General features: G+C 35.2%; 5 pseudogenes across 1 annotated transcript; 4 read left to right on the plus strand and 1 right to left on the minus strand.

Moving 5' to 3' along the window:
- Nucleotides 1–884: 884 nt before the first annotated feature.
- LOC143602714 (glutaredoxin-C11 pseudogene) lies at nt 885–1,349 on the minus strand (annotated as a pseudogene).
- Nucleotides 1,350–3,484: 2,135 nt separating this feature from the next.
- LOC143602709 (monothiol glutaredoxin-S2 pseudogene) lies at nt 3,485–7,994 on the plus strand (annotated as a pseudogene). The gene is made up of 2 exons (XR_013147896.1): nt 3,485–4,250; nt 7,736–7,994. The product of XR_013147896.1 is annotated as a monothiol glutaredoxin-S2 pseudogene (transcript).
- On the plus strand, nt 7,151–7,737 carry LOC143602710 (monothiol glutaredoxin-S2 pseudogene; annotated as a pseudogene).
- A 2,908-nt stretch (nt 7,995–10,902) lies between the features above and the next one.
- Nucleotides 10,903–11,534, plus strand: LOC143602707 (monothiol glutaredoxin-S2 pseudogene; annotated as a pseudogene).
- Nucleotides 11,535–23,640: 12,106 nt separating this feature from the next.
- Nucleotides 23,641–23,976, plus strand: LOC143602711 (monothiol glutaredoxin-S2 pseudogene; annotated as a pseudogene).
- The last annotated feature ends 2,343 nt before the right edge of the window (nt 23,977–26,319 follow it).

Genomic DNA, 26,319 nt, shown 5'->3' on the forward strand with positions numbered 1-26,319 from the left:
TAAAGGATTGGCCCAAACTGACCTGACCATACTTTAATCTACCAATTTGACCCAAACCAGCTTTTGATGCATTCATTACCCACCCAATTGACCCACCATCTCGCCACATGAAGCACAAGTTCAAAGAAAATTTGAACCAACACCAGTCATTTACTTTGAAGTCAATTTCACAAGAAGCTTAATTTATTTTCTTTGATTTGAATAATTAAGCTTGTGCTTAAGTTCATCAGTAGGGATCAGGCTAAGCTCATTTTATGCTCAAGTGAATAATTAAACTTAACCATGATCAGGCAAAACTTATTTCTCTTTAAAGTGAATATTTCTTATATTAAATTTAACTTTTTTCCTATGAACCGACAACATAAGAAACTCACAAGTCACAACATGAGTAGTTTCATGTACTTTGAGTTGAGGAGTGTGTTCAAAGAATTCGAGGGACTACATGTAATTTTGTAATGTTCAGGGACATGATAAAACATCAACTTATTACAGTTATTAAAATGGAAATATAACCCAAGTCAACGGTCAAAGAGTGTAATTTTCAGAGGAATAAGAAAAACAGGGGGGGGGGGGGGGCTTGCAGACGAAAAGTCAACTGTCAAAGCATCAAGTCAATGGTCAGAAGCAACACGCCATTTTTTTAATCATGAAGTATCGAAACATGAAAACAACATTAATGTTGCATGAAAGTATACCATGACAACACAAATACCATAAAGAAAGCAATAATTTACAATTTTATATGTATCTTGAAGACCAGGAAGTCAAAATCAACAAGTGTTGACTCCTTTATGTACAGTCAAGAGAGCATGCAAAAAAACATCAGCTCTTAGTACACTTACAGTCATGTTATTCTAACACGATGTTGTGCTTAAAGCTAATTATACTTTTATTTTGTGAACATACTACTAGCTAAAACCAGATAGCACTTGCTTCAATAAGCTTTTGTTTCAGTGATCCATCAACATGAAGAGAAATGACATCACGGGCCGAGCCTACATATTTACCACCTATAAACACTGCTGGGAGAGCAGGATTACAACCTAGGCGTTGTAGGGCCCGCTCCATGTCAGCATCATGATCAACTTCATGAATTGCAGGGCTTGCACCAAGTTCATAGAATAGTGCTTTAATACTATGGCACATACAACACGAACTCTTGGTGAAGATGACTGCAGCTTTCTTAGATGCCAAATAGGTTACTCTATCCATTTAGCATACGTTTCTAAGATAGTAGATCGAATGTAAGATGTTGTGGTAGACTTTGAGGTTTCATTGCTTCTTATATAGAAAAAAATGTTCCTTTTGGATATTTATCTGGATAAGAACAACGGTACTGATGATTTGTGTAAACAAGTTGACCCATGGTATCTCTTCCTATGCAAAGTCATATAATCTTAGAAATAATCTTAGAAATATATAAAGTAATTTGAGGTCGTGTTTGTTGCATATTATATGTGAGTGATGAGAGGTGGAAAATTGGGGATATATTCTTTAATAAAGTAGACTTTTGGAAAAGAATCTATTAAAATACTCTTGAGTTAAAAAGTCAATCTAGGGAATTTTTCACTGTCAACACTATAGGTTTGCAAACTCAAAAACAATAGAAATGACTAAGTTATATATAGTTATATACTATAAAAAGAAGTGATTTGTTAATAAACTAAAGTTCAGAGTAAATATATAGTTGTATTAGGGTAAGACTATGTTGACCAACAAAAATAGCAACAACCAATGAAAGATTAAATTATGCAGTCACTATCCTATAGAATTTCTAGGGAATAAAAGGTTCTATTTCATATTCTGGATGACGATAACTATTTAAGAATGTCAGTAAAGTTATAATAATTTTTAAATATTCTCGACAAGAAAGATATGTATGGCCAATCACAGAGAGCCACCGATTCTTATAGACAAGTGATGATCTGTTAGTGGTCACAGGTACTGAATATTGCTTACTTGTATCCAACTATCCATCCATAAGTAACCTTTTAAAGCTTAAAAAACTTGATTTAAAAAAATGTGGATCAATAATATATTTGCACCATTACTAGCAATATCAGCATTTGAGATAAAGAACAAATACCTAAGTTTGCAGCTTATTGTTACCTATAAACCTCAAGATTTTGATGGAAAGATACAGGTTCTAAGCGAAAGGACAAGCTAGCCGACAGATTTTTACAAGTAGGTGACATGGCATGTATTATTTGTGTAAGCATAAAATGATGTACATTTAATTCCTAAAACGTCTTCTCCAAGGTGATTTCCTAGCATAAATGCAGCATCACAAGTGTACAGATGATCCTTAGCATATTACAGTTGTCTTAACAGAAAAGCATATATTACACAAAAAATAAGAGACGAGAAAAAAGGGAACCAATCAAATTTCAGCAAATGTTTTGTAAACATATACACAACGTGGTTATATTCATACCAGTGACATAATAATATTATGTGCCTTTTGATGTAATCGTAAAAATTGCAGCCTAATTGAAGAATATATACATAAATCAATAGTAAACTTAGGATTCTAAATATGAGACAGTAATGTGGTGAGTGTATCAACAACATTTAAACGACTCTTCGCTTTGTTTCGAGCCAAATATGTGAATTCTACCTCCAGAACATTGTGAAAGATACAAGATTATTATGCCCTCTCATTAAGGCTGCCATAAAAAAGATGCCAGTATCTAATACTGTACGTCTACTGTATTGGACATAATATTCTTTTTTTTTTCTTTTTGCAATAAATAAAAAACATAAACTTGCAACATCCTACACCGATTTGATGAAAAATCTCGGGCTATTGCTAATCAGGTAAAAGCTAGTTTCAACTTAGATGACACAGGTCCTAAAACAAATTACCGATTTCTAACTGTTTATTATAGTGATAATAGGGTACAAGATACTAATTTTCTATCGGTTTTTTATATTATTCATAAGTTATAATTTCACGACCAGCAAACAAGTTAAATGCAAATGTGAATCGACATTACACTGGTAACTTATGTGATCACAACCAGTTGTCATATTCAAAGTTAAAACCAAACAACGATGCCTAAACATGCATGATTCATAACGATTCATTTGAATGTGAAATAAATTTTGCCCACGTCATGTATTGCGTTTATGAGCCAAAAGAATAAAGTAAATAATGTTAGGCATTTGTTTGATTGTGGAGTGATTTTCATCACGTTTATGAGCCAAACGAATAAAGTAAATAATGTTAGGTATTTGATTGATCGTTGAGTGATTTTCATCATTACACGATATTTCCATGCACAACTACTTGATCACAAAACATATTTTAATATTCTCCCTCTTATCACCACTCCGGTACCTACCAAATCTATTCTTTGTTGTTGGGCACTTTTCCCTTTTTACTCTCACTAAGAATCATGCATTGAGGAAGAGGGTGTATACCCAATTCGAAAAACATCTTCCAGATCAGCAGATGCTATGTGATAGAAATATGAAAAAGAAATATATTTATAATCATATGCATAATTAGTTAGTAAATTACCATACCGTCCTTGCATAAATAACTGCTTGGAAGAACTTCTTAAAGGCTCTATCAAGGTTAAAGACGTTATTCTACATATAAGATGCTGATGTGCATATCAATATAGGCAGATATATACAACTTGTTATAGTACACTGTGATAGTAATATCAAACAATTTGTGAAGCCAGATAAATGATAGTACGGTATCTTTTATGAAATAGGAATCTATCTTTTCCAATATCAAGCAAGACCTACTATCTCTCTATATATAGCATTAGCAAGAGCTCACTTAGTCACAACAAAATCTCAACTTTCCAATATCAAGCATTACTAAATTAAGTCTTTCTTTTCTGATAAGTGATAACTAATTTCTTTAGCTTCAAGAGATGGCTATGGTTTCAGCTTTGGTGAATGAAAGGTCAGTAGTTATATTCAGTAAGAACTCTTGCTGCATGTGCCACACAATTAAGACACTAATAAGCAGTTTTGGAGCAAATCCGACTGTTTACGAGTTAGATGAGCATCCAAAGGGGAGTCAAATAGAGAAGGAACTCAGAGGACTAGGGTTTAAGCCAAGTGTGCCAGCTGTGTTCATAGGGCAACAGCCGATTGGTGGGGCCAACGAGATAATGGCACTTCATTTGAAGGGTCAGTTGGTGCCGTTGCTACTCCGGGCTAAGGCTATATGGGTTTAGTGAAACTTGTTCAAGAATAAGTTTTTAAGTTCTTATAGTATAGAGTTAAGAGTTATGTAGATGCCGGTTGATGCTTCTGCAGTTGTTGAGCAGGAAAGACGCCCTCGTTTGTTTTGGTGTCTTTTTTTTTTGTGTGTGTCCATGACAGGGTTGGATTTTGTTCACCCACCAACACTTTTTGTTCATTTAGTGTTTTTTTTATAATAGTGGATTAATGATGATTGCAAAATGTAATGTGAGACAAAAATAATATAATAACTATTGTATGTATATATCTTGTGTATATTACATCATAGAGAGGACCACTTATAAAGTAAACCCTAGGGCCCATTAATCTAAGTATACTGAGCTAATACCGTGTATAACTAATATAATCTAAACACAAAAGAACATTATTATTAAAATAATTAAAATCTGTGAATAAAATGGTTGAGGTTCTATGCATTAAAAATGGGTGACCCGTTTGAAATATTAAAAAACAACCCAAAACAACAAGTTCATGACCTTTACAGGAAACACAGCAGCATGAACAAACACGGGACTGTTGAGATGCATAAAAATACTCAGTTATCAAACTACAATTATACTTTTTTAACCATTTATTTGCAGTTCCACTTTTTAACTAAAACGACTGCCGTTCACAAGAAAAAGCACTGAAATTTACTTATGTAAAATCTGCAGACTGCATTACACCTGAAATTCAAATATGGTAATCACTAAGTGTTCAATCTGGACCTCCCCGCACATGATATTTCTTTATGTTGTCTGTGCATTGGAGGTGAACTCTCCCACATATGATATCTAGAGGTAAAGTAGGGTAAATTATAAAGTAGCTAGAAGTACCTCCAAAATTGTTATAAACCTTAAACAAATATAAAAAATGAACCTAGTGTTTGCAGGTCAACCCAACCCGACCCGCTGCCCTCATAGATTTCTACTAAAAAATGACATGCCTGCCTCGCCCGCCCATCTTGCCGCCTCTCAAGCTTATACTTAGTGGGCTCCTTTCAGAAGGTCTGCTAGTAAATACAGATTTTTTTTCTTTTTGAATTTTGGGGAAGAACCAGCCTGGCTTCATTAGACTTCATTATTTCTATTTATTATCCATAGGGCAACTTGAAACAATATTTTTGATCTAGCAAAAAGCTCATTTAAATGCCCCTTTAGAAATTTGAAACTTATGGACGACTAGAGGAGTATATCATATGAAAACTAAAACATTTGATGGTGATTACTTATATATTGAAGTAAAAGAAACTGCAGATGGATAACCTACGCTTGTTAACATTGACATTGTTATATAATCTCAAGTTGGACACAAGAATAAAAAAGCATCTTGGTATATCACTGGCGTAACAAACATACCACTAACAAAACCAAGTGGTTAATTTAAATCAGAAAACAACACACCACTGCCTATTAAGATCACGATAACTGATGGTGGAATTTTACGAGTTTATTTATGATTCTGATCCGAGATTTCGAGAATAACTAAAATCTTCAAGTGATAAAGAAATTCTGAAACAATTTTGAGGATATAAGATTTAATAATAATCTTGTAAACGTGTTTTCGTATATATGTTATATGTGCTGTCTAGCCACTTTTCCTTAAGAGGAATTTTCTTATCTCACCCACATCTAGAGAAAAAAAAACATTAATAAGAAATATAAAGCTTTTTGGCATCCTTTGTCCTTTTTTTGGAAGTGGCAAAAGTGAGGGAATAACAAGCCCACCAATCGAAAAATCAAAAAAGACATATTATGTTAGGACTCGACTATGCATACCTGTTTATATACCCTACAGATTATTTGATGAATATCAAATAACAAATAGACATGTAGATCTAGTTGTCATGTACTCATGTGTCAAAACTAGCTGTTCTTATGTAAAATTAAACAAAAGCATTCATACATATATTAGCCAAAGAAAGATATTAGTGAGTTATAGCTAGATCACTAACTTCATAACTTGCAAAGTGTGACATACAACAGAACGAGTGGCAATGAAGGTAAGGCAAAATATAAGAAATTGAAGATTATATGTTTAATAGATGGTTTGGTGTCCAAGTTTATTAAATGGTAGATACCATGTATATCAGTGCCCCTAAACAAGTGTCCCTTAGCTTTATCTATGGCCATTTCTACAAAAATTGATTCCACATTTCAGAACTGAGCTCATCCTTTTCTCCCCTTTTCCTTTTTTTTATACTTTTTAGCTGAATATATGTGGCATAACCTAAAACTAGAATATAAGAAAGGTAAAATACCATGCTGTACGGTTTTATACATTATCCTTGGAACATAAGATGGAAAAATGTATCAATGCCCATGACTCTGACTTAAAGGAAAAGAATGGGAAGAGAAGAGATGTGAGAATAAAAGAATATCGTTAGTCTGGAATAAGATGGACCTCGAATTTTCCAGAGATATTAGAGCACCTGATGAAAATGTAAACGATAACTTTGTATCACATATCTAATTATTAAGCGACCGCTAAAACATGATAGTATTTTTTTTTTTTTACTTGTGACCACTTAGTGAAAGGTCAACTGTTATGATCCTACGGCTTGCATGTTGATACAAAAACAGTTAAGATGATGAGAGCCCTCTCCCTTAAATGATAAGTACAATATTTTGACTAAGCATTTAATAAGAATATATTCACATTCATAACTTTTCATTCTAGTTGTAGGAAACCAATCTGCAATGCGATTTAACTGTTCACCCCTGATAAACATATCTTTTATCCAAATATTTGTTTCTTCGTAACTTTCAGAACAAGTTGAATTAATCTGCCTAGGCACATTGAGTAGGAGTGCATCTAGGTTATTGGAGTCAACGACTATGAGAAAAAAACAACTTAATTAAAAATCAGTTGGTATGATGGTATCTCTATAAAATAAGAGCTATCAAGATTGAAGATCTTAAAAAGATATGAATGACCACTTTTGGAATATCAAACCTTTGTGAAGCCAAATATATGATAATATGGCATCTTTTTGTGAAAAAGGAATATCTACTTTCCAATATCAAGCAAGACCTACTATCTATAAATAGCATTAGCAAGAGCTCAATTTAGTCACAACAAAATCTCAACTTTCGATCTCCTACCGAATTTACTCTTGCTTTGAGTATTAATCTCTTAAGCTTCAAAAGATGGCTATGGTTTCAGCTTTGGTGAATGAAAGGTCAGTGGTTATTTTTAGTAAGAGCTCTTGCTGCATGTGCCACACAATTAAGACACTGATAAGCAGTTTTGGAGCAAATCCGACTGTTTACGAGTTAGATGAGCATCCACAGGGGAGTCAGATAGAGAAGGAACTCAAGGCATTAGGGTTTAAGCCAAGTGTGCCAGCTGTATTCATAGGACAGGAGCTGATTGGCAGGGCCAATGAGATAATGGCACTTCATTTGAAGGGTCAGTTGGTGCCATTGCTACTACGGGCTAATGCTATATGGGTTTAGTGAAACTTGTTAAAGAATGTGTTTAAGTTCTTATAGTATAGAGTTAAGAGTTTTATGCTTCTGTTTTTAAGAATATTTTAATACAACTATAGGAGCAGTTTGATGCTTCTGCAGTTGTTAGAGCAGGTAAGACGGCCCTCATTTTTTGGCCATCTTTTCTTTAAGTGTCCTTTTTTTTCTTTTTCTTTTGTGTCTATGACGGTTGGATTTTGTTCACCCGTCAAAACTGTTTTGTTTATTTTCGGCTTATTCCTATTAGTGGATTAATAATGATTGTAAAATGTAAGATAAGACATAAATGAAGTAATAATTGTTGTATATGTCTTGTGACTTGTGTATATCATCATAGAAAGGACATGTTGTATATGTCTTGTGACTTGTGTATATCATCTAAAGTAAACCCTATGGCCCATTAGACTAGATACAGATACCTGGCTAATAGCTTGTCTAACTTATATAATCTAACACAAAAAAAATCAATAATGCTAAAATAATCAAAATCTGTGATTAAAATTATTTAGGAGGCTGTATGCATTAGAAATAGGCATTGGAGGACTTTCAACCTAATTGACTTGTTTATCCCATTTGATCCGTTTGAGATATAATAAAACAACCCAAATCAACAGGTGCATAGGTAAATGGACCGAAGCTGCAGAAGGCCCAAAATGAACAGTTTCGAAATAAAATGAAACATATCCTGGAGGCAATGTTAGAAATCTTTTCCTCTGGTAGATTTTACTTCACGGCTAGAACTTGCTTATCATTAATATAAATAATAAAATGCCAAGAATGCAACATCAGCGTGCCAAAATATGGGTTTTTATTAGCTTTCAGCTGATTATATGCCAACTAACACAGGCTATTGAGAGGCATATAAAATACTCAGGTCTCTAACTGAAATTCTATTTTTAAATCATTTATCTGAAACTCTGTTATCTCAACTATGGTTACTAATATAAATTATTCAATGGATTGTCTTGTAGTCACTAAAAATGGAATGTTCTTATGTGTATTTATAACTGAGGATTACTCAGGTGACCTACAAGTAGATTAACTTCTTCTATGTATTAGTCTGCATACTGCATTACACCTGAAATCCAAATATGGTTATCACTAATTAGGTGGCTCAATCTGGATCTGTCCTTACACGGTATCTCTTTCTATTGTATGTGTATTGGAGGTAAACTCTCCCTAGCTATGGACAAAGAAGTGCTTGCAAGTCAACAAAATTCAACTCAAACCACATTTAACCTGTTAATCAGGCTGCCTTGGGCTCAGTTTACAAGGACTGTCTTTCCACTCCTTGTTTAAACAGAAAACAATCATGATAACTGATGCGAATTTCACTAGTTTATTGCCGACTCTGATCCAAAATTTTGAGGATAATATCTAGCAGTAATCTCGTGAATGCGTTTTCGAACATATGTTATGGGTGCTATCTAGCCACTTTTCCTTACTAAAAGAATTTCTCTAATCTCACCGACAACTAGAAAAAGAATTAATAAAAAATATAAAGTTTTGGGCTGGCATCCTTTGTCTTTTCTGGAAGTGGGAAAAGTGAGGGAATAACAAGCCCACAAATCTAAATAATCAGAAAAGATATGTTATGTAAGGACTCAACTATGCATTCCTATTTATATCCTCATATATACCCTTCACTTTATTTGATAAATACCAAATAGCAAATAGAAATGTCAATCTAGTTGCCATGTACTAATGTGCCGAAACAAACTGTTCTTATGAAACTAAAAGCAAAAAAAGCCCGTACACATATTAGCCAAAGAAAGACATTATTGAATTATAGCTAGATCACTAACTTCATAACTTGCAAAGTGTGACGTACATCAGAACAAGTGGCAATGAATGTAAGGCAAGATTGAAAAGTAAGCATTTTACGTTTAATAGGTGTGGTGTCTAGGTTAACTGAATGGTAGATATCATATAAGCCGGTGCCCCTAAGCAAGTGTCCCTTAGCTTTATCTAAGGGCAGTTCTAAAATTGATTCCAAATTGATTCTATGATACATGTGGCATACTCTAATACCAGAGAATAAGAATTGTACATTCCCTGTTGTACGGTTTTATACACTTTCCTTGTAACATAAGATGGAAAAATATATGAAATCCCATGATTCTGATTTAAATAAAAAGAATAGGAAGAGAAGAGGTGTGCGAATAAAAGAATAGTGCAAGTCTGGAATAAGATAGACCTCATGTTTTCTAAAAAATAAAGCAAAGTTTTATCACTGATCAAATTACTAACCGATTTCTTAAACATGATAGGATATTTAACTTGTGACTACTTAGTGAAATGTCAACTACTATGATACAACAGCTTGCACGTTGCCATGTTGGTACCATAATTGTCAATAGCGGTGATAGTGGGGCGCTATAGCACGCTATAGGCCTCTATATACTAAATATCGGTCATTTAGCGTGATTATAGTGATATTTAGAGTTTTTTTTATTATTTTTTAATACAAAAATTTGTAGAAACCTATTATTTAGGCTTGTTTATCGACCAAACAGCTGCACCTTCCACAAGTTCCACCGTAAAAGCTTATTTTGTGAATATAAACCCTAATTATTTGCTTAAAAATTTATACTCCTTTATCGCTAAATATGAAATAGCGGTCGCTATTTACCGCTATTCACTACGTCGCATATAGGTGACCCTTCGCTATTGTGTATTGACAACTATGGTTGGTACAAACTGATGAGACCCCTCTTACTTTAGCTATTCTGATTCCTTGTATAGGTGTTAAACTAGCATGGTGTGTAGAGAAATAAATTAACGATAACCACAATATTTTGCCTAAGCATTCAAGAAGAATATATTCACATTCATAACTTTTCATTCTACTTGTAAGGATGCTAATTTTCCATGTGATTTAACTATCTCAAATATATGATTTATCACAATTGTAAGGACTATTCCTTAAATGCTTGTAGGAAAAAAAAACAGCTTAACTAAGAATCACCCGGTATCCTATAATATAAGAGATATAAAGATTGAAGATCTTAAAAGATATCAATGACCATCATCAGAATATTATTCTATTGATTTTGGCATTTTGCAATCTATCTCCTGTGGCATTCCATTTAAGATAAACGTAAAAGGGCAATCTTGAAAATTACCGAATACTACTTGTATCCACCTTTTCCCTCCTTTCTTGTCCTCTAGTCCATTTATAAATAGCCTCCATGGCCATCGAAGTTCCTCAAAACAAAAACTCATACCATAAAAGCATCTTACGCTTATTACAGTTATCCAATAGAGAAAACAAAATGGGCATTGTGTCAAGATTGGTGAAAGATAGAGCAGTTGTTATATTCAGCAAAAGTTCTTGCTGTATATGCCACACCATTAAAACACTCATATGTAGCTTTGGGGCAAACCCAACTGTCTATGAGCTCGACGAACACCCGGACGGTCAGAAAATTGAGAAGGAACTGCAAGCCTTAGAGTGTAAGCCATGTGTCCCGGCTGTATTTATCGGACAGGAGCTGGTTGGTGGATCCAATGAGGTCATGAGTCTGCATCTCAAAGGAAAGCTGGTCCCGATGCTCATTAAAGAGAGGGCAATATGGCTCTAGTACAACAACTATAGCCATAAACTGAGCATTTTCTTAAGCTCTGGTATACTTATGAGTTAGGAACAACTATGAAAGCATGAATACGCATTAAGTCTGATGGCATTTTATCTAGCCATATGTATATGATATGTGTAATTTATTTGGCCTTAAACCTTTTTTTGTTATTATAAACTTGAGAGCAATAAAAATTCATAGAGGTAGTAGTAACTCAGTTCGCATTTTGTGACATGTCATATATCATATATGATATGTGTACATTGGTGTCAACCTTTTACTTTGCAACATTGTGCATCCAAATTCTAAATTGTTTGGCATTTCAGATATGATCAGTAGCTAGCACCGAATATCAAATTTACCATAACAAAACAGCTCTGATTGACATAATATAACTGAAATACATTTATGTTTGTTCCTCCAATCTTGAAAATTTTAACTAAATTTGTGGCTAGGTCATAAATTTTCCAAGTGAATCAAATGAACAAATATGAATTTGCACCGAGTTCATGTAGAAGCAATAGCTACAACTCAAATTCAGTTGCTTCCAAATAACAAATAACATAGAAGAAGACTCAAACTAACTATTTCAAAATGCACACAAAAGCGATAGGAAAAAAAATGCAATTCGACATATGAACACACAGACAAACACAGCAAGCAATTAACACACAGTTATGCACGCACATTGGAACCAGATAATACCTAAATAGTCTAGAATAACGATCAAGATACCTGGCTTTGTTACGGAGATTGGCAGTTGTATCTAAGGGATATTTTATCATGATAAAATACCCCTTAGATACAACTGCCAATCAAATGATCACAACAAATATGACCCGACACGACCCGACCCAAACATACGTACATATGGACCTGGTACACAGGCTTTTTTTTCAAATTAATGAATGTGTGTATAGTCTAAATTTTTATAAATAAGCTTATATTCGTTTAAAATATTATAAATACAATATATTTTTATATTTTTATATAATCAGTATATGTGCCAGTTATGTAACTTATGTTACTTATAAGTTATAACTACTTTTTCCACCAAAAGGTGGGGTTGATATTTTTTTTAAGTTCATGACTTGCAAACAAACTGAAGCTAAATGTGAATCGACATTATTCAATTAACTTATGTTATCACAACCAATTGTCTCAAAGTTAAACCGGACATTCAATGCCTAAACATGCACAATACACAACAATTCATTCAAATATTAAAAAAAGGTTTGTGCACATCATGTATAGTAGCGTCTGTGAACCAAATAAAATAAATAATGTTAGGTATTTCTTTGATTGTTGAGTGATTTTCATCATTTCATGATATTTTTTATGCGCTACTACTACTTGATCAGAAAACTTATTCTAATATTCTCCCTTCACTTAGAATCTATGGTGCAAGCCCACCAATCTAAAAGATGAAAAAAGCCAGGTTATGCCAGGAGTCGACTATGCATTCCTATTTATATATTCACTTTATTTGATAAAATACCGAATAACAAGTAGAAATGTAGATCAACTTAACATATGTCAGAACCTAAAATTCTTATGAATACTCAAAGTTCATACATATAGTAGCCAGCAATATATACTATATTAGCTAGATCATTAACTTCATAACCTACTAAGATTATATACAACTTTGACTCTTTGAGCAACTATAGCGTGACATACAAAAGAACAAGTTGCAATGACTTTAAGGCAAAAGATAAAAAAACTAAAGGTTATATGTTTAACAGATGGCGTGGTGTCAAGGTTAAATGAATGGTAGAAATCATGTAAGTCAGTGCCCCTAAACAAATGCCCCTTAGCGTTATCTATGGCCAGTTTTACAAAATGATTCCAAATTTCAGAACTGAACTAATCCTTTTCTTCTTTTATTTTAACCTTTTCAGATGAATATATGTGGCATAATCGAGTACCACATAATAAAAAATGCAAATACCCTGTTGTACGGTTTAATACATTATCCTTGGAACATAAGATGGAAAAATGTACCATTTCCCATGATTCTGATTTAAAGAAAAGGAATAGGAAGAGAAGAGATGTGAGAATAAAAGAATGTCGTCAGTCAGGAACAAGACAAACCTCAAGTTTTCTAGAGAAATCAGAGTACCGGCTGAAAAGCAATACAATAAATATTGGTCACTAATCAAATTACTACGCAGCCTCTTAAACATGATGGTATTTTTTGGTGACTACTCAGTCAAATGCCAACTGTTATGATATAACAGCTTGCGTGTTTACGTGGTATGGAAACAACTAAAATGATGAGACGCCTCTCACTTTAGCTAGTTCGATAAGCACAATATTTTGACTAAGCACTCAATAAGAATATATTCACATTCATAACTTTTCATTCTAATTGTAAGGATGCCAATCTGCCATGTGATTTAATAAAAAACTTGAAAGGACTATTCCTTAATTAAGAATAAAGATAGAAGATCTTAAAGAATAATATTTCATTGATTTTGCGATCTATCTCCAGTGGCATTCCATTTAAGATAAACGTAAAAGGGCAATCTTGGAAATTACCAGATACTACTCGTATCCGCCTTTTCCCTCCTTTCTTGTCCTCTAGTCCATCAGTCCATCTATAAATAGCCTCCAGGGCCATTCAAGTTCCTCAAAACAAAACCTCATACCATAAAAGCATCTTGCAGCTATCCAATACAGAAAACAAAATGGCCACTGTGACTAGAATGGTGAAAGATAGAGAAGTGGATATATTCAGAAAGAGTTCTTGCTGTATATGCCATGTTATGTTGTGGTCTCCGATCCATCATGGGTCGGGTCCGGTTTAGACGAATAGACAGAATTAGGAGATTAAGCTGTTTGAGTTTTGGCCAAGCCCAAAAGCTCTAATCAGGCCCAGTTTAGTTAAAGGGTTAAACCCTAATTGTCTAATCTATATATTCTCTCCTGTACTTGTAAGTTTGTATCACTCAATAATAAGAAAACCCCAGTTATCGACAGTGGACGTAGGTCATACACCGTGACCGAACCACTTAAATCCTTGTGTCTCTTTCGTTTATTCTTTCGGTTTTACTATTGTATTCGTGTTTGTGTGTGACTCCGAACCTAACAATTGGCATCAGAGCCTGGTTCTCGATTATACACACAGTTCCGCCGCCGCTGCTCCGCTGATACAGTTCCGCCGCCGCTGCTCCGCTGCCGCTGCTACAGTACCGCCGCCGCTACAGTACCGCGCCGCCGCTACAGTACCGCCGCCGCTGCTACAGTTCCGCCGCCGCTGATTAGGGTTCCGCAGCTGCTGGTTCGTTTTTTCTGATCAGTTTCCAGTCCTTTTATTCCTTGGGTAGTTTGGTTGTTTGCTGTAATCAAAACTCAGTTTGGATAATGGCTGAGGACGGAAAGATCAAGATTGAGAAGTTTGATGGTCAGGATTTTGGATGGTGGAAAATGCAAATTGAGGATTTGCTATGTCAGAAAGACTTAATGGAAGCACTAGAAGAGAGGAAACCGGAAAGTATGAAAGATGATGAGTGGAAGGTACTTGACAGAAAAGCCATAGCTGTTATTAGACTCTCACTAGCTAAGAATGTGGCATTCAATATTGTAAATGAAACTACCACGTATGGTCTTATGAAAGCCTTGTCAAATATGTATGAAAAGCCTTCTGCATCAAACAAGGTATTTCGGAAAGATCAAGATTGAGAAGTTTGATGGTCAGGATTTTGGATGGTGGAAAATGCAAATTGAGGATTTGCTATGTCAGAAAGACTTAATGGAAGCACTAGAAGAGAGGAAACCGGAAAGTATGAAAGATGATGAGTGGAAGGTACTTGACAGAAAAGCCATAGCTGTTATTAGACTCTCACTAGCTAAGAATGTGGCATTCAATATTGTAAATGAAACTACCACGTATGGTCTTATGAAAGCCTTGTCAAATATGTATGAAAAGCCTTCTGCATCAAACAAGGTATTTCGGAAAGATCAAGATTGAGAAGTTTGATGGTCAGGATTTTGGATGGTGGAAAATGCAAATTGAGGATTTGCTATGTCAGAAAGACTTAATGGAAGCACTAGAAGAGAGGAAACCGGAAAGTATGAAAGATGATGAGTGGAAGGTACTTGACAGAAAAGCCATAGCTGTTATTAGACTCTCACTAGCTAAGAATGTGGCATTCAATATTGTAAATGAAACTACCACGTATGGTCTTATGAAAGCCTTGTCAAATATGTATGAAAAGCCTTCTGCATCAAACAAGGTATTTCGGAAAGATCAAGATTGAGAAGTTTGATGGTCAGGATTTTGGATGGTGGAAAATGCAAATTGAGGATTTGCTATGTCAGAAAGACTTAATGGAAGCACTAGAAGAGAGGAAACCGGAAAGTATGAAAGATGATGAGTGGAAGGTACTTGACAGAAAAGCCATAGCTGTTATTAGACTCTCACTAGCTAAGAATGTGGCATTCAATATTGTAAATGAAACTACCACGTATGGTCTTATGAAAGCCTTGTCAAATATGTATGAAAAGCCTTCTGCATCAAACAAGGTATTTCTGATTAGACAGCTAGTTAACACCAGAATGAAGGAAGGGGCATCTGTTACCTCTCATGTTAATGACTTCATCACTATTATTTCTCGTTTGTCTTCTGTTGATATCAAGTTTGATGATGAAGTTCAAGCGTTACTCTTGTTATCCTCGTTACCCGAAAGTTGGTCAGGGACTGTTACTGCAGTTAGTAGTTCTTCTGGGAATACTAAGCTTACTTTTGAAGGAGTCCGGGATTTGATTTTAGGGGAGGACATAAGAAGAAGGAATTCTGGTGAGACATCTAGTTCTATATTGAGCACCGAAGGGAGAGGTAGGAGAAGAGAGAAAGGTAATGGCAGGGGTAGGTCAAAGTCTAGAAGAAGAAGTCAGTCAAAGCCCAGAAAAGACATTGAGTGTTGGAATTGCAAAGAAATGGGGCATTTCAGAAACCAATGCCCTAACCCCTCAATTTCAAAAGAAAAGAAAGAATCTAAGAAGGAGGTTAATCTGGCCACCGGTTCAGATGATTCAGAAGGTTCAGAAGAGACTCTTATCTGCTGTGTTGAAGAATCAACAGATTCATGGATTATGGATTCTGGTGCATCTTTTCATGCCACTTATAGCACGAAGAAGATGAAGAATCTCCGAACAGGTAATTTTGGTAAAGTTCGTTTGGCTAATAATCATGCTGTTAATATCACGGGGATGGGGGATATTGAACTAAAAACTTCACTGGGCACCTCATGGACTCTAAAGGATGTTCGGGTCGTTCCTAGCCTTAGAAGAAAGCTAATTTATGTTGGGCAGTTAGATAACCAAGGATATGATGTTATGTTTGGTGGGGGTCAATGGAAAGTTGTGAAAGGGAATCTTGTGATCGCCAGAGGTAAAAAGAAGGGCACTTTATACATGGTTGAAATTCCAGCTGATGGGGTAAATGCAGTGACCAGTGGACCGAGTCAGTCTAGTTTGTGGCACCAACGACTCGGCCACATGAGTGAAAAAGGGATGAAAATGCTCGTTGCTAGAGGAAAAATTCCAGAACTGAAGAAGGTTGAATCTGAATTTTGTGAACCATGTGTTTTCGGTAAAAAGAAGAAAGTATCTTTTGTGAAGACCGGAAAACAACCGAAAGCTCAGAAATTGGAGCTTATTCACTCTGATGTCTATGGACCAACTTCAGTCTCTTCTTTGGGAGGATCGCACTATTATGTCACCTTCATTGATGATTCGACGCGCAAGGTATGGGTTTACTTTCTTAAAAATAAATCTGATGTTTTTGATACTTTTAAGAAATGGAAAACTGCTGTTGAATTGGAAACTGATTTGAAGGTGAAATGCTTGAAGTCGTATAACGGTGGTGAATACGTTAGCAAAGAATTCCGTGATTATTGTGAAGAGTACGGTATTCGGATGATCTTTACAGTCCCTGGCACTCCTCAACAAAATGGAGTGGCAGAACGAATGAACAGGACGTTAAATGAAAGGGCAAGAAGTATGAGACTTAATGTCGGGCTTCCAAAGACGTCCTGGGCAGATGCAGTTAACACTGCAGCTTATTTAATTAACCGGGGATTGTCAGTACCGCTGGGTTTCAAGACACCAGAAGAAGAGTGGAAAGGTAAAGCTGCAGATTATAAGCATTTGAAAGTCTTTGGGTGTAGCGCTTATGATCTAGTGAAAAATGACAAGCTTGATGCTAAAGCTAAAAAATATGTTTTCATTGGATATGGGTCAAACGAAATGGGCTACAGGCTTTGGGATTTAGAAAGCAGAAAAGTAGTCAGAAGCAAGCATGCAACTTTTAATGAGGCTGAGTTATACAAAGATAGAAACACTTCAAAATCAAGGGTTCAGAAAGAGCAGGTTAAATATGAAATTGATGCTCAGAAAAAGACAGTTGAGTCAGCTACCGAACCCGAGACAGAAACTGAAGAAACCACAGTTCCTGAATTTGAAGATGATGATATTGGTGGAAATGAAGAGTCAGAGGGAGTCTCTGACAGTGGGAGTTCAGAGTCTGAGGATGAACAGTCTCCACAAGAACCTGACCCGCCTCAGCACTGGGTTAGGAGGTCCACCAGAGTTTCTAAACAGCCGGTACGTTACAAACCTTCAGTTAATTATCTCCTTTTAACTGAAAATTGTGAGCCAGAGAGTTATTATGAAGCACTTAAGTTGAAAGATTCGCTCCAGTGGGAGCATGCTATGAAGGAGGAGATGAACTCTTTGAGTAAAAACCAGACATGGGTTTTAACCAAGTTTCCACCAGATAAAAGAGTTCTACAGAATAAATGGGTCTATAGAGTCAAGGAATAACATGATGGGTCTAAACGATACAAAGCTCGTTTAGTGGTCAAGGGTTTCCAGCAAAAGAAGGGAATTGATTATAATGAAATATTCTCTCCAGTTGTGAAGATGACCACCATCAGATTGATCTTAAGTATTGTTGCTGCAGAAAATTTACATCTAGAGCAATTAGATGTTAAGACAGCATTTTTACATGGTGATCTTGACGAGGAGATCTATATGGCACAACCTGAGGGATTTCAGGTTGCCGGGAAAGAAAAATGGGTCTGCAAATTGAAGAAAAGCTTGTATGGTCTGAAGCAGGCACCTAGGCAATGGTACCTAAAGTTTGATGATTTTATGGTGAGAACTGGGTACAAGAAATGCGAGGCCGACCATTGCTGCTACTTAAAGAAGTTTAAAGGCTCATATATCATTCTACTTCTTTATGTAGATGATATGTTAATTGCAGGATCTGATATGAAGGAGATTCGCAAGTTGAAGAAACAGTTGTCTGATGAATTTGAGATGAAAGATCTTGGTCCAGCCAAACAGATTTTGGGGATGAGTATATCCAGAAAGAAAGATGGCTCCATAACACTATCCCAAGAGAAATACATAGGGAAAGTGTTAGAAAGATTCAGGATGAATGATGAGAAGACTAAACCGAGAAACACACCTTTGGGAAGTCATTTCAAACTTACCAAAGACCAGTCTCCCAGAACAGAGGAAGAAAGAACAGAGATGGCTAAAGTTCCGTATGCATCTGCTGTTGGCAGTCTCATGTACGCCATGGTTTGTACACGGCCAGACATTGCTCATGCTGTCGGGGTAGTTAGTCGTTTTATGTCGGATCCGGGAAAGGAACATTGGGAAGCGGTGAAATGGTTACTCAGATACTTAAAGGGTACTTTCAGTTTGGGGTTATGTTTTAAGGGGAAGGATACAATTCTCGAGGGTTATTCAGATGCTGATCTGGGTGGATGTAAGAAGACGTTTAAAAGCACTACTGGTTATGTTTTCACAGTTGGGGGAACAGCAGTATGTTGGATGTCCAGACTTCAGAAAAGTGTTGCTTTATCAACCACTGAGGCAGAATATATGGCAGCAGCCGAAGCAAGTAAAGAATTAGTATGGTTGAGAACTTTCCTTGAAGAGTTGGGAAAGAAACAGGCAGAGTTCTTCTTATATTGTGACAATGAGAGTGCAGTGAAACTTGCGAAGAATCCAGTCTATCATTCGAAGACTAAGCACATCGGGAGGAGATATCACTTTGTCAGAGATTTGATCAGTGATGGTGTTTTCAGTTTGAAAAATATCTCAGGTGCTAAGAATCCAGCAGATATGTTCACCAAGCCGGTGATACTGGATAAGCTGAAGCTGTGCAGAGCTTCAGCAGGCCTTCAGGAATAATGTTGAGAAGGCGAAGGGTAACTAGGAGGTGCAAAACCAGATGGGTTTTATTTTACATGTACAAGGCAATGCAGGTGAAGACATTTTACGTCTCCAAATGGGAGCAGGTTGAAATGTTTGACGCATCCAAGTGGTGGTTTAGAGAAGATGTCTCGAAGCCCAAGTGGGAGATTGTTATGTTGTGGTCTCCGATCCATCATGGGTCGGGTCCGGTTTAGACGAATAGACAGAATTAGGAGATTAAGCTGTTTGAGTTTTGGCCAAGCCCAAAAGCTCTAATCAGGCCCAGTTTAGTTAAAGGGTTAAACCCTAATTGTCTAGTCTATATATTCTCTCCTGTACTTGTAAGTTTGTATCACTCAATAATAAGAAAACCCCAGTTATCGACAGTGGACGTAGGTCATACACCGTGACCGAACCACTTAAATCCTTGTGTCTCTTTCGTTTATTCTTTCGGTTTTACTATTGTATTCGTGTTTGTGTGTGACTCCGAACCTAACATGCCACACCATTAAAACACTTATATGTAGCTTTGGGGCAAACCCAACTGTCTATGAGCTCGATGAGCACCCAGATGGTCAGAAAATAGAGAAGGAACTGAAAGCCTTAGGGTGTAACCCATGTGTCCCAGCTGTATTTATCGGAGAGGAGCTGGTTGGTGGATCTAATGAGGTCATGAGTCTGCATCTCAAAGGAAAGCTGGTCCCAATGCTCATTAAAGAGAGAGCTATATGGCTCTAGGACAACAACTATAGCCATAAACTGAGCATTTTCTTAAGCTTCGGTATACTTATGACTTATGAGTTAGGAACAACTACGAAAGTATGAATAAGCATAAAGTCAGATGGCATTTTATCTAGCCATGTGATGTTTGTTATGTGTAATTTATTTAACTTTTTTTGTTAAGGTGTTGTAAACTTGAGGGCAATAAAGAATCATAGAATTAGTATTAACTCAGATTGTATTTTGTGACGTGTCATATATCATATGTGATATGTAAACTTAGGTGTCAACCTTTTTACTTTGCAACATTGTGCATCCAAATTCTTAATCTTTTTGGCATTTCATGTTTTGTTCCTCCAATCTTTTCCATTTTGGTGTTCTACAAATTTATGGACAGTTCATGAATTTTCCAAGTGAATAATGCCTATCATGATTAAAATGAACACGTATGAATCTGCAATGAATTCCCTTCGATACTAAAGTAACTACAACTCAAATTCAATAGCGCCCAACTAACAATTTTTTGAAATGCACACAACAGGTATATGAAAAGGGTGCAATTCAATAGATAAGTACACAAACACAGCAAGTGATTAGCATATAGTAATAGACGCACATTGGAACCATATAATGTGTAAATAGTGTAGAATAAGGAGGAAGATACCTAGTTTTGTTACAGAGATTAGCACATCGATGATGAAGATGGGAGATCAATCAACTTGATTTGAACTGATTCATGTGGATGGACTGTTTTTACTTTTTACCTTATCAAATTCATATAATCTACACAAAAGAAGGAACAATATTATTAATATAATCTAAATCTGTGAATAAAGTGGTTTAATAGATTGTATGCATTAAAAATGACTTTGGAAGACTTTCAACCTAAATCAACAAGTTCATAGGTAAATGAATCAAAACTACTCAGCATTGATATAAAACAATGTCAAGAATACCACATCAGCGTGCCACAATTTGGTGTTTTCTATATTTCAGCTGATTATATGCTAACAAACACGGGTCTGCTGAAAGGCGTAAAAAATACCCATTCTCTAACTGAAATTCTACAATTTAACCATTTATCTGCAGTTATGAACTGTCAACTAAAGTTACTAAAATAAATTATTCAATGGGTGGTCTTGTGGTCACTAATAAATTATGTGTTCCTATGCTTAGACGCTTAGTTATAACTGAAGATTATACAGACAACCCAGTACCTACAAGTAAATAAACTTTATCTATGTGATTGTCTGCCGACTATATTGCACATGAAATAGCTAACAGATGATATCTAGAGGTCAAATGGGTTGAATATAAAATAGCTAAAAGTGGAATGGTCAAAATTGCCTCCTTAATTGTATAATAAACCCTAAACAAATATAAAAACAGACAAAGAAGTGTTTGCAGGTCAACCCCACTCAACCCGAGGCCCATTTAGATTTGTACCAGAAAGTGACATGCTTCCACTTAAACTGGATTTTGACCTGTTACTCAGCCTGCCCCACCCACCCATCTTGCCGCCTCGGCCTCGGTTTTGAAGGATGTCGATAAATGTATATTTGTTTTGTTTTTGAATGTCGGTGACAGAAAACCAAGTGATTAAGTTAAACAGAAAACCACACATTGCCAAAATGCCCTATTAAGATCATGATAATTATGTTGGAATTTCACTAGTTTTTTTGCTGATTCAGATATGAGTTTTAGAGAATAACTAAGATGTTTAAGTGAAAAGAAGCAATTCTGAATCAAATTTTAAGAGATAAAATGTTACAGTAATCTTGTGAACATGTTTTTGTATATATGTTATGTTTTTGGTTAAAATGAAAAGAAGCAATTCTGAAACATTTTTTGTGGTGCCCCTAAACAAGTGTCCCTTAGTTTTATCTAAGGACTGTTCTACAAACTGAGTCCAAATTTCAGAATTGAGCTCATCCACTTCTTTTATTTGAACTTTTCAGCTGAATATATGTGGCATAATCTAGTACCATAAAATAAAAAAATAAAAATACCCCGCTGTTCGGTTTTATACGTTATCCTTGGAACATAAGATGAAAAATGTATCAATTCCCATGATTCTTATTTAAAGGAAAAGAAAGATGAGAATAAAAGAGCCTCAAGTTATCTAGCGAAATCAGAATGCCTATTGAAAAGGAATACAATAAACTAAAAACCACTAATCAAATTATTAACCGACATCTTAAACTACTCGGTGATACATCAATTGCTGTGATATAACAGTTTGCTGGTACAAAAAACGGTAAAAATGATGAGACCCTTCTTACTTTAGCTATTCTAGTTCCATGTATAGCTGTTAAACTAGCATAGCGTTTAGAGAAATAACTTAATGATAACTACAACTTTTTGACTATGCAATCAAAGATAAGGAAATCCATAAAAATATATTCACATTCGTAACTTTTAATTCTACTTGTAAGGATGCTGATCTGCCATTTGATTTTATTATCACAATTATATGCTTTATCACCCTAATAAGCATATCTTATACCCAAATATTTGTTTCTTCTTAACTTTCAGCAAGTTGAAATAATCTGCTTAGGCATATTGAGTAGGATTGCATCTAGGTTACTGGAGTCAAGGACTATTTCTTAGGTTCTTAAAGAAAAGCAGCTTAACTAAGAATCAATTGGTATCCCTATTAATAAGAGCTATCAAGATTGAAGATCCTAAAAGATAGGATGCAAGATCTAATTGTCTAATAATTAACTAATTGTCTATTAATTAAAGGAGTCCTTGATGGTACTCATAAGTTCCTGACCTGCAAACAAGTTGATGCCAAAATATGCATAATACACCACGATTCATAATTTAAAAGAGTGAATAGTGTTAGCCATCTGTTTGATTGTTGAGTGATTTTCATGATTTCATGGTATTTTGCATGCACGACTACTTGATCAGAGAACTTATTTTAATATTCTCTCTTTTTTCATCACTCCAAGGGCCACCAAATCTATTCTTGGTGGTTGGGCACCTTACACTTTTTCCCTTACTTAGAATCTTGCAATGAGAAAGAGAGGGTGTCTACCCAATTTGGAAAGCATCTTCCAGATCAGCAGATGCTATGTGATAGAAATATGAAAAGGAAAATAATTATGTCCGTATACATAATTACCATACTGCCCTTGCATAAATAACTGCATCAAATAACTTCTTAAAGGCTTTATCAAGGTTAAAGATGTGATTTTACATATAAGATGCTGCTGTGCATATCAATATAAGCAGATATATAGTTATATACAGCTTGTTATACCACACTATGGTAGTAATGTCTAACAGTTAGTGAAGCTAGATAAATGATAATATGGTATCTTTTGTGAAAAAGGAATCTTTCCTTTTCAATACCAAGCAAGACCTACTATCTATATATAGCATTCACATTAGATCACTTTCGTCACAACAAAATCTCAACTTTTGATCTCTTACGAAATTTTTCTGATTACTAATTTCTTTACCTTCAAGAGATGGCTATGGTTTCAGCTTTGGTGAATGAAAGGTCAGTGGTTATATTCAGTAAGAGCTCTTGCTGCATGTGCCACACAATTAAGACACTAATAAGCAGTTTTGGAGCAAATCCGACTGTTTACGAGTTAGATGAGCATCCAAAGGGGAGTCAGATAGAGAAGGAACTCAAAGGATTAGGGTTTAAGCCAAGTGTGCCAGCTGTGTTCATAGGGCAGAAGCTGATTGGTGGTGCCAATGAGATAATGGCACTTCATTTGAAGGGTCAGTTGGTGCCATTGCTACTCCAGGCTAATGCAATATGGGTTTAATTTAAAAAATATGTTTTTAAGTTGTTATACTGTAGAGTTAGAGCTGCGTATTACAACTATAGAAGCAGTTTGATGCTCATGCAGTTGTTAGAGCAGGAAAGATGGCAGTCATTTTTTGGCCATCTTTTCTTTTTGTGTTCTTTTTCTTTTTTTCTTTTTGTGTCCATGACAACGTATGCATGTGCCAACTTCCACTTGTAATCTCCTACTTTTGAAAAGCAACAAGAGATGCAGTGTTTTAGAGAAATTGTTACTGCGTATTAAAGTAATACTTTAATGGGTAATTAGACATCCACAGATGGGTGGGTTGGGTAACTAGTCAAAATGGATAAGGTTGAAATAGGCTCTTGTTGAAAAGGACTGTTGGATTTTGTTCACCCCACTAACTCTTAATTTTTTTTTGTTTGTGTTCTAATGTGGATTAATAATGATTCAAAATGTAATATGAGACACAAATGAAGTAATAACTCCTGTATGTATGTATCTTGTATATATTACATCATTAGAGAAAGAACCTTATGGACCACTTATTAGGTTATATACATGGCTAATACCTTATCTGATTTATATAATCTAACACAAAAAGAAAAACAATATTGTTATAATAATCTAAATCTGTGAATAAAATGGTTTAGGAGGATGTATGCATTAAAAATGACTTTTGGGAGACTTTCAACCTAATTGACTTGTTCAGCCCATTTTGACACGTTTGAGATATAAAAAAAGAAGAAAAAAAACCCAAATCAACAAGAACTTGCTTATCACTGATATAAATTAAAATGTCATGAATGCCACATCAGTTTGCCGCAATATGGGTTTGTACTATCTTTGAGCTGATAAGCCAACTAACATAGGACTGCCACCGAGTATAAAAATACTACTTTCAAACTCAAATTCTATTTTTTTAGCCACTTATCTGCAGTTCTGTTCTATCAACCATTTGTTTTGGAAAGGCAATATATTAAGATCTTGAGAAAACAATACATCACTAAACCGCCTATTAAGATCACTAAAAAAGAATACATCACTAAAACGCCTATTAAGATCTTGAGAAAAACTAAGATGTTCAAGATTTTGTGAACGTGCTTTCATATATATGTTACGTGTGCTGTCTAGCCACTTTTCCTAACGAATTTTCTTATCTAACTTGCGTATAGTAATAGAAAAAAAAACATTAATAAGAAAATATAAAGCTTTGAGTTGGCATCATTTGTCCTTTTCTGTAACTGGAAAGAGTGAGGGAATAACCGGCCCACAGTACTAGAATAGCATAAAAAGATATGCGATGCCAGGACTCGACTATGCATTCCCTTTTGTAACCTCATATATACCCCACTTTATTTGATAAAAATACTGAATAACAATTAGAAATGTGGATCAAACTGTTATTGTTAAAACCAAATGTTCTTATAAAAACTCAAACAAAATAGCTAATACATATATTAGCCAGAAAAAAAAAGTACAGTTTGAATAACAGCTAGATCACAAACTTCATAACTTGCAGAGTGTGGCGTACAACAGAATAAATGGCAATGAATGTAAGGCAAAAGATAAGAAACTGAAGTTCTATGTTTAATAAATGGTGTGATGTCTAAGTTAAGTGAATACTAGATATCATGTAAGTCAGTGCCCCTAGACAAGTGTCCCTTGGCTTTATCTAAGGGCAATTCTACAAACTGATACCAAAGTTCAGAACTGAACTCGTTCTTTTCTTCTTTTTCCTAATTTTGGACTTTTCAGTTGAATATATGTGGCATAATCTATAGCCAGATTACAAGAATATAAGAAAGGTAAAACCGTGCTGTACGGTTTTTATACATTATCCTTGGATCATGAGATGGCAAATTGTACCAATTCCCATGATTCTGAGTTAAAGAAAAAGTCAGGAAGAGTAGAGATGTGAGAATAAAAGAATGAAGTTCGGTAGAATAAGACAGACCTCAAGTTTTCTAGAGAAATCAGAGTCTGCTGAAAGGAATACAATAAATTATAATCACTAATCAAATTATTAAGCGACCTCTTAAACATGATTTATCAGTGAAACGTCGACTGCTAAATTAACAGCTTGCATGTTGCCATGTTGGTACAAGAACAATTAAAACGATGAGACCCCTCTTACTTTAGCCTGTTGATTCCTTGTATAGGAAATAACTTAATGATAAGCACAATATATTGACTAAGCACTCAATAAGAATATATTCACATTCATAACTTTTCATTCTACTTGTAAGGATGGCAATCTGCCACGTGATATAATCATCACAGTTATAAGTATATCTTTTAACTTTTATCCAACTATTTGTTCTTCTTAACTTTCAGCAAATTAAACTAATCTGCCTAGGC

The sequence above is a fragment of the Bidens hawaiensis genome, unplaced genomic scaffold (genome assembly GCF_021521415.1).
Source record: "Bidens hawaiensis isolate Kalapana, Puna unplaced genomic scaffold, B.hawaiensis_p1.1 tig00059455_1, whole genome shotgun sequence".
Classification (NCBI taxonomy): Eukaryota; Viridiplantae; Streptophyta; class Magnoliopsida; order Asterales; family Asteraceae; genus Bidens; species Bidens hawaiensis.